Raw genomic sequence first — 12,371 nt, 5'->3', positions numbered from 1 at the left:
CTGAAAAGTCCCAGTCTTACATATCTCTCCTCATACAGAAGCTGTTTCATACTCCTAGTCCGGGTTTTTTTGCCCTTTTCTGAACCTTTTCCAATTGCAATGTATCTTTTTTGAGATGGGTCGACCACATCTGCACACAATATTCAAGATGTGGGCGTACCATGGACTTATATAGAGGCAAGTTATGTACTGTCTTATTATCTATCCCTTTCTTCATGATTCCCAACACCCTGTTCGCTTTTTGACTGCCTCTGCACCCTGAGCGGATGTTTTCAGAGAACTATCGACAATGACTGCAAGATCCCTCTCTTGGGTGGAAACAGCTAATGTAGACCCTATCATTTTATACGTATAGTTGGGATTATGCTTTCCAATGGGCTGCACTAGGTGCTATCCTGACATCTAGGACTGCTGAGATCCTGCATTCAGTGATATCCCTGCCCTTCCTGTTCCCTTTCTCCACTGAACCCCACCAGCCCATTCTTAGTGTTCCCAGCTTCCCCAGGACTCTCTCATTGTGTCTGGACCTCTCTCTCTCTCTGCAAGAAGCAGTTCCAGGGAGACTTGTCCTCTGTCTGGAGTCTTCAACTTCTGGGACATGGATTTACTTTCTCTGTGTTTTAGGAGATGCTTTGAAATTGAGTGTCTGTGACATTAACCACAGTGCAATCTTGACTGCTTGAACAGCTGTTTCCCCTCAGTTGCCCAAGCTGGGGTGGTTTTACACTGCTTTACTGTGAGAACAGCCACTCCTGGGCAGTTAACACCCAGTCTCCAGCATGTAACTCGCTGCCAGCTACACAGTATTGAGCGCTGTTAGTCAGCGACTCACGAATTACAGTGCACCACAGGAGAACCCCAGAAAATTCTCTGGTCCCGGACTTTTGTGCATCTTTCACTGTCCAGCACACTACTGAACGACGCAAGGTCATATGAAGTCTGTCATTTCATCAGTGGAAAATGACACGTGCCAGCCTTGTTATCCCAAATGGATTTTCCAACACACTTTAATCCCAACACACTGGTTAGATGAAACAATAAAATGAGATGGCTAACTGTCACGGAGTCCCTGGGCGATGCTCTGGAACTGCTCCCCATGAAGCCAGTCAGGACTCTGGGGCAGTCGCCTTTCTGTGAGCAGCCTGTCTGCAGGACACACAGCTCACACAGCTTCCACCTTCCTGGGTCTGACCTCGGAGCATTCAGCATCCTCTGCCCCTCCGTGCGCTTCCCCCAGCGAGTCCGCTCAGGCGGGGCTCCTGGGGAAGCCAGAGGGTCCTGCACCCCAACTTCGCAGTCAGACGTGACTCTCAGCCAGCCAGTAAAACAGAAGGTTTATTAGACGACAGGAACATGGTCTAACACAGAGCTTGCAGGTGCAGAGAACGGGACCCCTCAGCTGGGTCCATTTTGGGGGGCAGTGAGCCAGACAACCACGTCTGCACTTCACTCCATGTCCCAGCCAGCCCCAAACTGAAAACCCCCTCCAGCCCCTCCTCCTCTGGGCTTTGTTCCTTTCCCGGGCCAGGTGGTCACCTGATTCCTTTGTTCTCCAACCCTTCAGCTCTCACCTTGCAGGGGGGAAGGGCCCAGGCCATCAGTTGCCAGGAAACAGGGTGTCGGCCATTCTCTGTGTCCAGACTCCTGCACACACCTGCCCTCTAGGGCTCTGCAATGATCATACACCCTTACTCCACCCCCTAGATACTTAAGAACTGCCTAGGGGAAACTGAGGCACCCCCACACTATTCAGAGGAAACATTAAGAACAGTCCCACTTCGTCACATCTCTCCCCCCTTCGAGATCGAACTGAGCGGGGTCACTTTAGCTGGTGACCTGGGGAAGTTCGAAGCCACCAACTTTCCCATGGATGCCCCAGCATCTCTCCCATTCCTTGGTAGGAGTTACACCAGGCCCTTCCAGTTTCGCCCCCTCCCTTAGGTCAGGGGTGGTCGATAGCACTCGCAGGCCGCATGTGGGAAGGTTTATGCAGCCCATGCCCTTTGGCCACCCCAAGAATGTCTCCCCATTGACCATCACCTTCCGCTCCCACTGGAGGTCCGAGAGGCCTGGCCCCAGGAAACTCCACACAGACATATAGGTTGGGGTCAGGAGTGGGAGCCTGTCCACATCCCCAACCATCTGGCTGACGGAGTCTATGGCCTTGGGACCCAGCAAGGGAGCTAGACACCGGGGCTTTTCCACAGGGTCCCCCTGGTTCAAATCGCCAGCCTGCTCAAAGGCAGTGAGGTGGGCATCCACACACCCCCCCTCCTTAACCAGGGGCAGCAATTTAGTTTCAAGGTTCCCTGCGGAACTGGCCCCCCGGGATCTATCCCCACTCACCCCGGGGAGGTCCCCTAGGCCTCTCCGCTCCCCCACCGCCAGTTCATGCTGCTGCTGCTTCTGCAGCTCTTTCTCGGGCTCTCGCTGTCTCCCACGGTCCTCTTGCTCTCTCGGACTCAGCTCCAATCCCGTCCGTCTCGATCCCCCGATGGGGAACCCGATCGTGAAGACCCTCGTCTGGTCGGGGACAGGAGTCTTGGCGATGTCTGGCTCCTGCTCCAGCTGCTCCCAGATCCTGCTATAGCCCCAGTTGGGGTCAGGAATCTGTCCCTTAGAGCGGTCATCCTCCTCCAGCTGCACGATTAACTCTGCTTTGGTGAACTTTCCAACGCTCAACCCTCTCTGTTTGCACAGGGTTACAATGTCCTTCTTAAGGAGACGGTGACAGGCCATCACTCCGCTCCTCCCAAGTTCTTGTGGACTCACAGGCCCGTGTGTTCTCAGCTCCCCACGATTTCCAGGGAGAACCCCTAGTGTGCCAGCCCTTCTCGAGGTCACCACCTCTTTGCCAGGGTCGAGCTGCAGACTCCTCCGCCCCTGAGACTGCTCACTGCAGTTCCCAGGGGGACCCCATTACTGCACAGTCCTTCTCGCTGGTCACACACTCCCAGGGGTTAACCGCCCCCCGAAACCGCTCCTCTCTGAGCCTTCAGCACGCCTGGTCCTCGGCAATCCCCCTTCGTGTTACTGCTCCCCAGTCACTTACTGCAGGAAGCGCCATCCACGGGGTGCAGTACATCCCACCGCTGCCACCAGTTGTCACGGAGTCCCTGGGCGATGCTCTGGAACTGCTCCCCATGAAGCCAGTCAGGACTCTGGGGCAGTCGCCTTTCTGTGAGCAGCCTGTCTGCAGGACACACAGCTCACACAGCTTCCACCTTCCTGGGTCTGACCTCGGAGCATTCAGCATCCTCTGCCCCTCCGTGCGCTTCCCCCAGCGAGTCCGCTCAGGCGGGGCTCCTGGGGAAGCCAGAGGGTCCTGCACCCCAACTTCACAGTCAGACGTGACTCTCAGCCAGCCAGTAAAACAGAAGGTTTATTAGACGACAGGAACATGGTCTAACACAGAGCTTGCAGGTGCAGAGAACGGGACCCCTCAGCTGGGTCCATTTTGGGGGGCAGTGAGCCAGACAACCACGTCTGCACTTCACTCCATGTCCCAGCCAGCCCCAAACTGAAAACCCCCTCCAGCCCCTCCTCCTCTGGGCTTTGTTCCTTTCCCGGGCCAGGTGGTCACCTGATTCCTTTGTTCTCCAACCCTTCAGCTCTCACCTTGCAGGGGGGAAGGGCCCAGGCCATCAGTTGCCAGGAAACAGGGTGTCGGCCATTCTCTGTGTCCAGACTCCTGCACACACCTGCCCTCTAGGGCTCTGCAATGATCATACACCCTTACTCCACCCCCTAGATACTTAAGAACTGCCTAGGGGAAACTGAGGCACCCCCACACTATTCAGAGGAAACATTAAGAACAGTCCCACTTCGTCACACTAACTACCGGCAAAAAAACCATATTCATTGACTACAGGTAATGAGGTATAAAAGCCAGAATTGTTTACAAAAGAAATGCAAGATAAAACCCAAACTAACATCTAAGTTAACAAGCTAAAACGGATACAAAGCAAATGTTTCTCTCACCATATCCTGAGGCAGGCTGGCTGTCCTTTCAGCCAGAAGTCCCCCTAATTCACCCCTGCTGCCAAGTTCAGTTTCTTCAGGAGCTGTCATGAGCAGAGGAAAAGGGGGAGAGAGAGAGTCTCAAGCATTTTCCTCCCCTCTTTTTATAATTCAGTCCTTTGTAGGACAAACAAGTTCAGTTCTCAGCTGAGTCATGGTGACCGGCTGTCTGTTGTAGATATGAGCTTCAAGTGGTCCCTGTGAAGGAATGTAAATGTCTTCTTCACACCTTCCCCCTCCTGGAGAATGGCAATTTGACCAGCTGCTTGCCTTGCTGTCTCTGAGGAACTGGTCTGAGGGTGTTCCCCAGAATTGTAACTTTTTCACCAATATGATACAGTAAAATCTCATCATTTTACATAGTGTTGCTACACATATTTTAACAGGAGGATAATATTCTATAGATTATGCATTTTCAAATGATACCTCAAACAATCATACTTTGTAAATAATTGATCATAGTTTTCTAGAAGAGTGAACGTAGGGGTTGTGACAGGGTCAGGCCAGATGGCTAAGTAGGTCCCTTTTCCTTGGGTAAAGTAACAGAACAATCAGGAACCTTCTGGAGACCAGTAAGACAGGCTGATTAGAACACCTGCAACCAATCAAGAAGCTACTTGAATCAATTGAGGCAGGCTAATCAGGGCACCTGGGTTTTAAAAAGGAGCTCACCTCAGTTAGGGAGGTGCGTGTGAGGAGCTGGGAGCAAGGGGCGCGAGGAGCTGAGAGTGAGACCATGGACTGTTGGAGGACTGAGGAGTACAAGCATTGTCAGACACCGGGAGGAGGGTCCTATGGTGAGGATAAAGAAGGGGTTGGGAGGAGGCCGTGGGGAAGTAGCCCAGGGAGTTGTCGCTGTCGCACAGCTGTTCCAGGAGGCACTCTAGACAGGTGCATTCCACAGGGCCCTGGGCTGGAGCCCGGAGTAGAGGGCGGGCCCGGGTTCCCCCCAAATCCTCCCAACTCCTGGTCAGACACAGGAGTCGTCAACCTGGACTGTGGGTTCAGAAAAACGGCCAAGCTGAGGGCTGCCGTGAAGCTCCAAGGCGAGCAAATCCGCCCATAAGCGCAAGACCCACCAAGGTAGGGCAGGAACTTTGTCACAGGGTACAGACTGTGCCTGTCTGTGTGTGTTCCCAGCGGATATGTGGGTATTTCAATCCCTCATAAGCAGAGTGCTCAGCGTCTTCAGGGACCCAGGGAGCTGGTCCTGGGAATTCACTGGTTTACTAGGTGTGACACTGTAGGGAATTGTGAGACACTTTAATCATAATAATTAATAATAAAATACCAATATGATGAAATTGCAATGAATCATGCTAGATATGCCATGTAAGGTGTCAGTGAAAATGCTATGATTTTCCAAGTATGATCATTTTGTTCTATGTTTTGTACCACCTTTGTGTTGTGAGTTATAGACCTGTAGGGTATATCTGTATTTCCAGACTTGTGCAGTGTTTCTGGGTGACACCCCCGGACAGACTGGCATCAGCACTGCCGAGCCTCTTCACTGGCCTGTCAAGGGTCATCAGCTGTACAATGAGCCCATGAAAAGAACCAAGGGGATACGCCTATTGAGTCAGCAAGACATGCAGGGGTATGCCTGTGTACTGAGACCTCCAGGGCTTTTCCATGCCATGTGCTGTGAAGCTTGTGTTTGGGACACAGGAAGTACAAGCCACAATGCGAAGGGAATAGAAAGGGCAGCTGCATCATTTTCATTTTCTCTTCAATCCCTGTTCCTACCTCTGGAGCAACTTCTCTGCAAACTGAAGCCTTGAACAAAGGACTGAATGACCCATCCAAGCTGTCGATGTGTTCCAGACGGACTTTCAAGCCAGGAACTCACCAATCCTGTGAAGAACCCGATCTATAGATTTCTGAATGTATCTGACCTTTCCTTCTTTCCTTTAGTTTCGAGGCTAAAGGATTGGCTGGCAGCCTGGTATTTTGGGTAAGATCCAAACCTTTTTTTTAAGGTCAGGCTTGACAAAGCCCTGGCTGGGATGATTTAATTGGGGATTGGTCCTGCTTTGAGCAGGGGGTTGGACTAGATGACCTCCTGAGGTCCCTTCCAACCCTGAGATTCTATGATTCAAACCTGTGCTGACCTGGTAATATGGCTGACCCTTTGGGGTCAGAACATTGTGTTTCTGTGACCAGAATTTTTAAATAAGCTCTCACTGTACCGAACATATTTCAGAGGAACAGCCGTGTTAGTCTGTATTCGCAAAAAGAAAAGGAGTACTTGTGGCACCTTAGAGACTAACCAATTTATTTGAGCATGAGCTTTCGTGAGCCACAGCTCACTTCATCAGATGTGTACCGTGGAAACTGGGAGTCAGAGAAGTGGAATGCAATAAAGGGGGCTGTGTGATCTTTTTCAGCTTCTCAATAACCAGTGTGGGGGATCAGAAGCATAGTTTGTGAGTGGTCGGTGATTTTAACTTCAGTGTTAGCCATCAGTTCTGGGAGCATCTTCTCTCCCTTTTTTAGCCTGCCCTGACCTTAGCATTTTCAATCAGGACTCCCCAAGGCACACCAGGTCACACTAAGCACTGAAGTTAAATTAATAGAATGTTTTGTTTTTTTCATGACAGAGTCTTATGCAATCACCTGAACTCCTTTGTTTTCTTTCATCTGAGCAGGGTTTCCCATTTCCAAACCTGATGTGTTTTCCCAGCTGGAACAAGGGGAAGAGCCATGGGTCTCAGAGCTCCAGGGTTCAGAGGAAAGACAGACCCTGAGAGCTCCCTGCAAAGGTGAGGAAACATGAAACCAACTCAGAATCTGTAAGTGCCTGAAGGAAACATATGGGATGCCCTACAAAGCCCTTGGGAGGTCACTCAGTTCATTATTGTCTCTAGCAGGGGTCATAACCTCAGGGTAACTATAGCTCATGGCTTCCTGTAGATCCTAGCAGACATCAGGCAGTAGCTTCCTCCCTTCCCCCCATGAATTTGATGGGATGTGAAGGCTGAATTGATCCCCTCCTCTCTCCCATTTAGGGGAAGTGTTTGGAGGAGTTCAGTTCCTGTTTTTATTTGACCTCTCTCCAGCACTTTTTTTCGTTGGCCTTCCCCTTTCCATCCCTGTGTGAGGTTTCTGTCTCTACCGCAGCAGGTGATGCGATGGCATGTGAGAAAGAGGAGCAGAATTCTCAGCAGGAAGATGCTGGGCAAGTGGATAAACACAGAGCATTATCACAGAGATCGGAAAGGAACGTGTCCAGGAGTCATGAGCAGGGAAAATCCTGTGAGATTCAGCACAGACCAGAGAGAGAGAGCAGGGAAATCGGCCAAGGGATAAAGTGGGTAAATTAATTTCCTGTCGGGGAACTCAGAAGGACCTCAAGGAAAGCACAACACAGCAGGAAATCCTCAGGGGAAAGACAAAAAATGCATGCACTGAGTGTGGGAAAAACGTATATGACCAGTCAGCCCTTATAAAGCATCAGAGAATCCGCGCAGGAGAGAGGCCCTATGAATGCCGTGAGTGTGAGAACCTTCAATCGCAGCTCAAACCTTGTTACTCATCAGAGAACCACACAGGGGAGAGGCCCTATGAATGCTGTGAGTGTGGGAAAACCTTCTCTTGGCACTCAGCCCATGTTAGCCATCCAAGAATCTGCACAGGAGATCAACACCATAAAAACCTCTAGGGCTATCCGTACTTTTTTTTCTTTAATACTTTTCCTGATTCCCACATAATAACTTTTAAAGTTGTTTGAACTGTTTGCAGCACCGTTATCCCTCAGCATGTCCAAATGAGTGGCCCATTTTTGCCTTTTGCAGTTCACCCTGTTTTGAGGTGGACCCATTTGTCCTTCCTATCTACTCCATTGTCTCATGAATAATTTGAGTGTGCCCTTCCTATCAGGAACCAGGGAGCATCACATCTATACCATTCCTCCTATTGCAAAATTATTGTTCGGAATCACCAATGATTCAGATTATATCATTGCCAGTTGTTCTCACGTTGCTCTGGGTTGTGCTGCAGAGCAGTTATATTGAGAACTTTCCCAATTATATTTAAAGGAAGAGGAGCAGGGCCAGGAAAAGACGTGTCATTTCAGCCTCTGAGACACTGGAAGGAGATGGGGTGACTCAGAGATTCCCTAATTCCCCATCGCTCCAGACCTGTTAACTCTGCATGGCTCAGACAGGAGGGATCTTCATCACATTCTATCCCTCCACTTCTCAAAGTGTCACGTGATGAAGCGTTCTCAGCTGTTTGTGCTTGGAGACTATGCTTTGACTTCTTTAATCCTATATCAGAGTTGCTATGACTGGAGATGAAAGTGTCAAAAACCTGGAAGGGGAATTCAAATGGATCCCAAGCACAGTGTGATCATTTGGAGTTTAAATCCCAGGTTCCATCAATTGGTCAAGCCACTTCTGGCAAGGGGGCTGTTTTGTCCCCCATTATGGGGGATGCTAGGTTACTAAAAAAATTTTAAATAACCTAACTAATTCTATGGCATGGGGAATGGTCCCCTTCATGATGCAGATGTTGAGGAAATAGAAGTGGGTTTTTTATTGAATTTATCCTTTGTAGGTGCTAAAAAAAAGTGTATGAAATGAAATCAGTGTTGGAAATCTAATAGCTGCAGAAAAATAGCTAGTTTTGAATAGAAACTCCAGCTCTGATAACTAACAGGCCTGTATCCAGTCCCTTGCCTGGAATTGTGCCACCAAATTAAAGAAAAGCCGGGCATGTTTCAGGAAGCCATTCCTCACTAACACTGCTGAGATTTTGAGTGCTTTTGTAAAGGATTCTACTTCAGAGAAGTGTACATTTACCCTAACCAAGGCCAAGGATTTGGAAAGAACTGGGGTTGAATGAGTACACGCTCCGTTCTTGGTTTCCATCCCAGTAAAAGAAGCTATGGTGACCAAAGACCCAAGGAAAATTGTTTGTTTGTACAACTCACTGATTACAGATCCAAAGCATGCCAGGGTTAGATTGAGAACAATCATCCTTCACCATTTGGATCCAAAGAGAGAGAGTGCTTCATAGGACATTCCCTCCTCGTGGATTCCAAACTGGGTGCCTGATTGGGTAATGTCAAAGTCAGATTCAGGACTCACATAATTTGTCAGACCATTCTGTTTATTAGCAAAGCACTTTGCGAATGCACCCAGATATGTGAGCCCCCTGCAAAGGCTCAAGCTAACTTGTTTATACAGATAAGCCAATTTAACATAAGAGACAAAAGGAAGTAGAAACTGACAAATATACATACATATCTTACTTGCATACTAATGTTTACCAATCTCCCAGCTCAGTAGGAGCTCTAAGTTAATTAGTTTGAGGACCCATTGTCTCACACTCCTTAATGTTTCTCTTCTTGACAACTATATTTCAACAAACCCTTCAAGTAGCATTTCTTTAATGAATTCTAATTTCAATATAATTCATTCTATTTTCACAGAAACAAGGACTTTCAGGCTGTGGAAATGATGATAACCAATGAGGCAACGAACGTGTCCGGTTCCAATTTCAGACTTCCAGATACTCGCATGTTGAGTCCTGATTCTCTGGTTTTGTGTCTGATGCTCCGGCTTCACAATAAAGCTGATGTTGGCACAGCTGCCCCCATGTAGCTGCACTGGTGTAGCATGCTATTACAGATGCTCTAAGCCAATGGGAGAGATCTCTCCCGTCGGACTTCATTAGTCCAGCCCCCTCAAGCTATATGTCCTGCTGACGTAGGGCTATCTACACAGGGCGTTAGGGCTGTGTAACTACATTGCTCAACTCTGGATTTTTCACACCCCTGAGCAATATAGTTATACCGATAAATGCCTTTAGTGTAGGACAGTTTTCTCTTGTGTTTTATGCATTTACATCCCTTCTCCTCTACCTCCTCCTACTTTGAAAGATTAAAAAGTGTGAAAAGAGAGATTTTTTTTTTCCTCGTGATGCAAACATTCCCACATAGGAGACCCCTTCCACCAACACACATGGCAGAAGAACCAGCGATTTATGAACTCACAGAATTGGTTGGGACCTACGTTGGGACAAACCAGAACTAGAGCCAAGGTTCAGTTGTTGGCAACGGGGATTAAAAGAAAATGAACTCATATGACAAGAATTTGAGCTCTTTGAATATGTTATTGTTTCCAATGAAAATGAATTTATTGGTTAAAGAGTAGGAGACTAATTGTGTGATAAACTGAATCACTTTGTAAAACAAAGTGTCTTGTTTTTTGTTTTGTTAGTCATCCAGGAAGTGACAGCTGATCTTGAAAAGTTAATTTGCTTTAATTTACCCCCTGTAGTGTAAGGAGTTCTGGTAGAAAACCTCACTCCAATGGCTGGGGTGGAAGAATGTGTGTGAGAGTGTATAAGTGAATATTGGCCCAGGATAGATTTTAAATTTTTGTGTTTCAAATAGAACTTATTTTGCTTAGTTTCAAAGTTTATTTCTAGTGAAAGCAAAATTATTCGAAGAGACAATTTGTAGAAGTTTTTACAAGTTCTTACACTTAGACTGTAAGGGTCACTGACTTCCCCACTTCTCTAATTTGCAAAGGAAAGTCATCTGTCATAGGATGTGTTCAGCAGGTAGGAAAGTTGCAGTCCTCAACCACCAAGGAAAGGGCTGAAGTCCATTACCTTTCAGGTCAATAAGCCATCTAAAGTCTGGTCTATGCTGAAAAGCAATGTTGACGTAGCCACCTCTCTCAGGGGTGTGAAAAGTCCACTCCACTGAGAGAAGTAGTTAATGCGACCTCAGCCCCAGCGTAGACAGTGTTAGGTTGTCAGAAGAATACTTCCAGTGTTTGAAGTATAGACAGAGCCTGAGACAGACTGATCCCCTATGGGAAGTGAGTCATGACATGAATTCCAATTTTGACCCATTTCCCTATATGTGAGAGAGGTACTAGTATGGAGGGCTGGGCCAGCTGTTCGATCGCCTGGTTCCTCAACTGTAGCTACAGCTCTTCGAACCCATCCACCCAAAGACTGAGAGAAACGGAGAGTTCCAACCATTGTTATTTTAGTATCTTATTGTTCCTTTCTCTGTTTTTTGTGCTGGCCTTTCTATTATATCAGGGTGTGACGGTATAGCTCTGTTCATGTTGTGACAAAGCTCTGTCCTTGTCTCTATGGGTCCCACATTTCCTGGTGGATTTTGCTAGCCTCAGAGGCTCACTGTGACCCTCCACATAGTCCTTCTCTCTCTCTAGAGGCAAGGGCCACAGCTTACTGAGCCATCATAAGCCAGCAAGGGAGGTGAGGAGAAGCAACCCTCCCTCGCACAATCTCTGTTTCCCAGTATCCATGATTAATCAGGGAGGGGAGGGGAGGGGAGGGGGGAGCCCGGGCCCGCCCTCTACTCTGGGCTCCAGCCCAGGGACCCTAATAGTAGCAGCTATGGTAGCTGACTTTTGGGAAATAGGACGTGTACAATTCCCTGGGCCGCTTCCCCACAGCAGCCCCCACTCAGTATCTCCTTCGCTGTTACCTCAGGGCCTCCTTCCTTGCACCTGATGTGGATTTGCACTGCTTGGTTCCTCCAACAGCACGGCTTCCTCCTACAGATCCTGACACATGCGCCTCACTGACGAACTGGGAGGCTTTTCACTAGTTCCAGCCAGGCTTGATGGGCTTCAGGTATTCCAATCAACCTAGCTATCTCCACTGCTTTCTAGAAGGATCTTAATTGGCCCAAGGTGTCTTGATTAACCTGAAACAACTGCCATTTGGTTACCATAGTACCAAGGATTTGTTTAGCCTGGGGCTAACATACCTGTTCCTCACTACTTTACTATAGCCGTCTTGCCTTGCCCCGTCGCAATGTGTGACAAAAGCTTATTGGTGCCAATTGGCAAAGGGGTCACTGTCATTCACAAGCAACTCCTGTCTCAGACCTGACAAATTCACCACACCTAGGACCCAGAGCAGGGGTGGTGGAATCTTCCTTACAGTGGGGGGGCCACCGGTGTCCGAACTGTGACGCCCCCATGACACCCCTTTCCCCCCAGCCCTCACTCACTCCGCCCCTTCTCCCTGAGGCCCCAATCTCACACCGCCCCTTCTCCCTGATGCCACCCCTCCCTCCAAGGCCACACCCATAGAACGCCTCTTCCCCCAAGGCTCCACCTGGTTCCCCCCTCCGTCGTCCGTTCTAAGGGCTGCTAAAAAGTGCTGGGCCCATGGCCCTCTAAACCCCCCTCGTCCTGCACCCTGACACACAGCCAGGCAGACAGCAGTCTGTGTGAGTGTGTGTATGTGACAGAGACTGCTGGGCTGTGCTGAGCCAGTGCGGGAAGTGGGGGCTGATGTCGGGGCTGTCCCCCTCCCCCTGACTCAGGACTGGGGTGTCCCGCTCCCCCTGACTC

The sequence above is a fragment of the Caretta caretta genome, chromosome 28 (assembly GCF_965140235.1).
Source record: "Caretta caretta isolate rCarCar2 chromosome 28, rCarCar1.hap1, whole genome shotgun sequence".
NCBI lineage: Eukaryota > Metazoa > Chordata > Testudines > Cheloniidae > Caretta > Caretta caretta.
Note: the sequence above shows the minus strand (reverse complement) of the source record.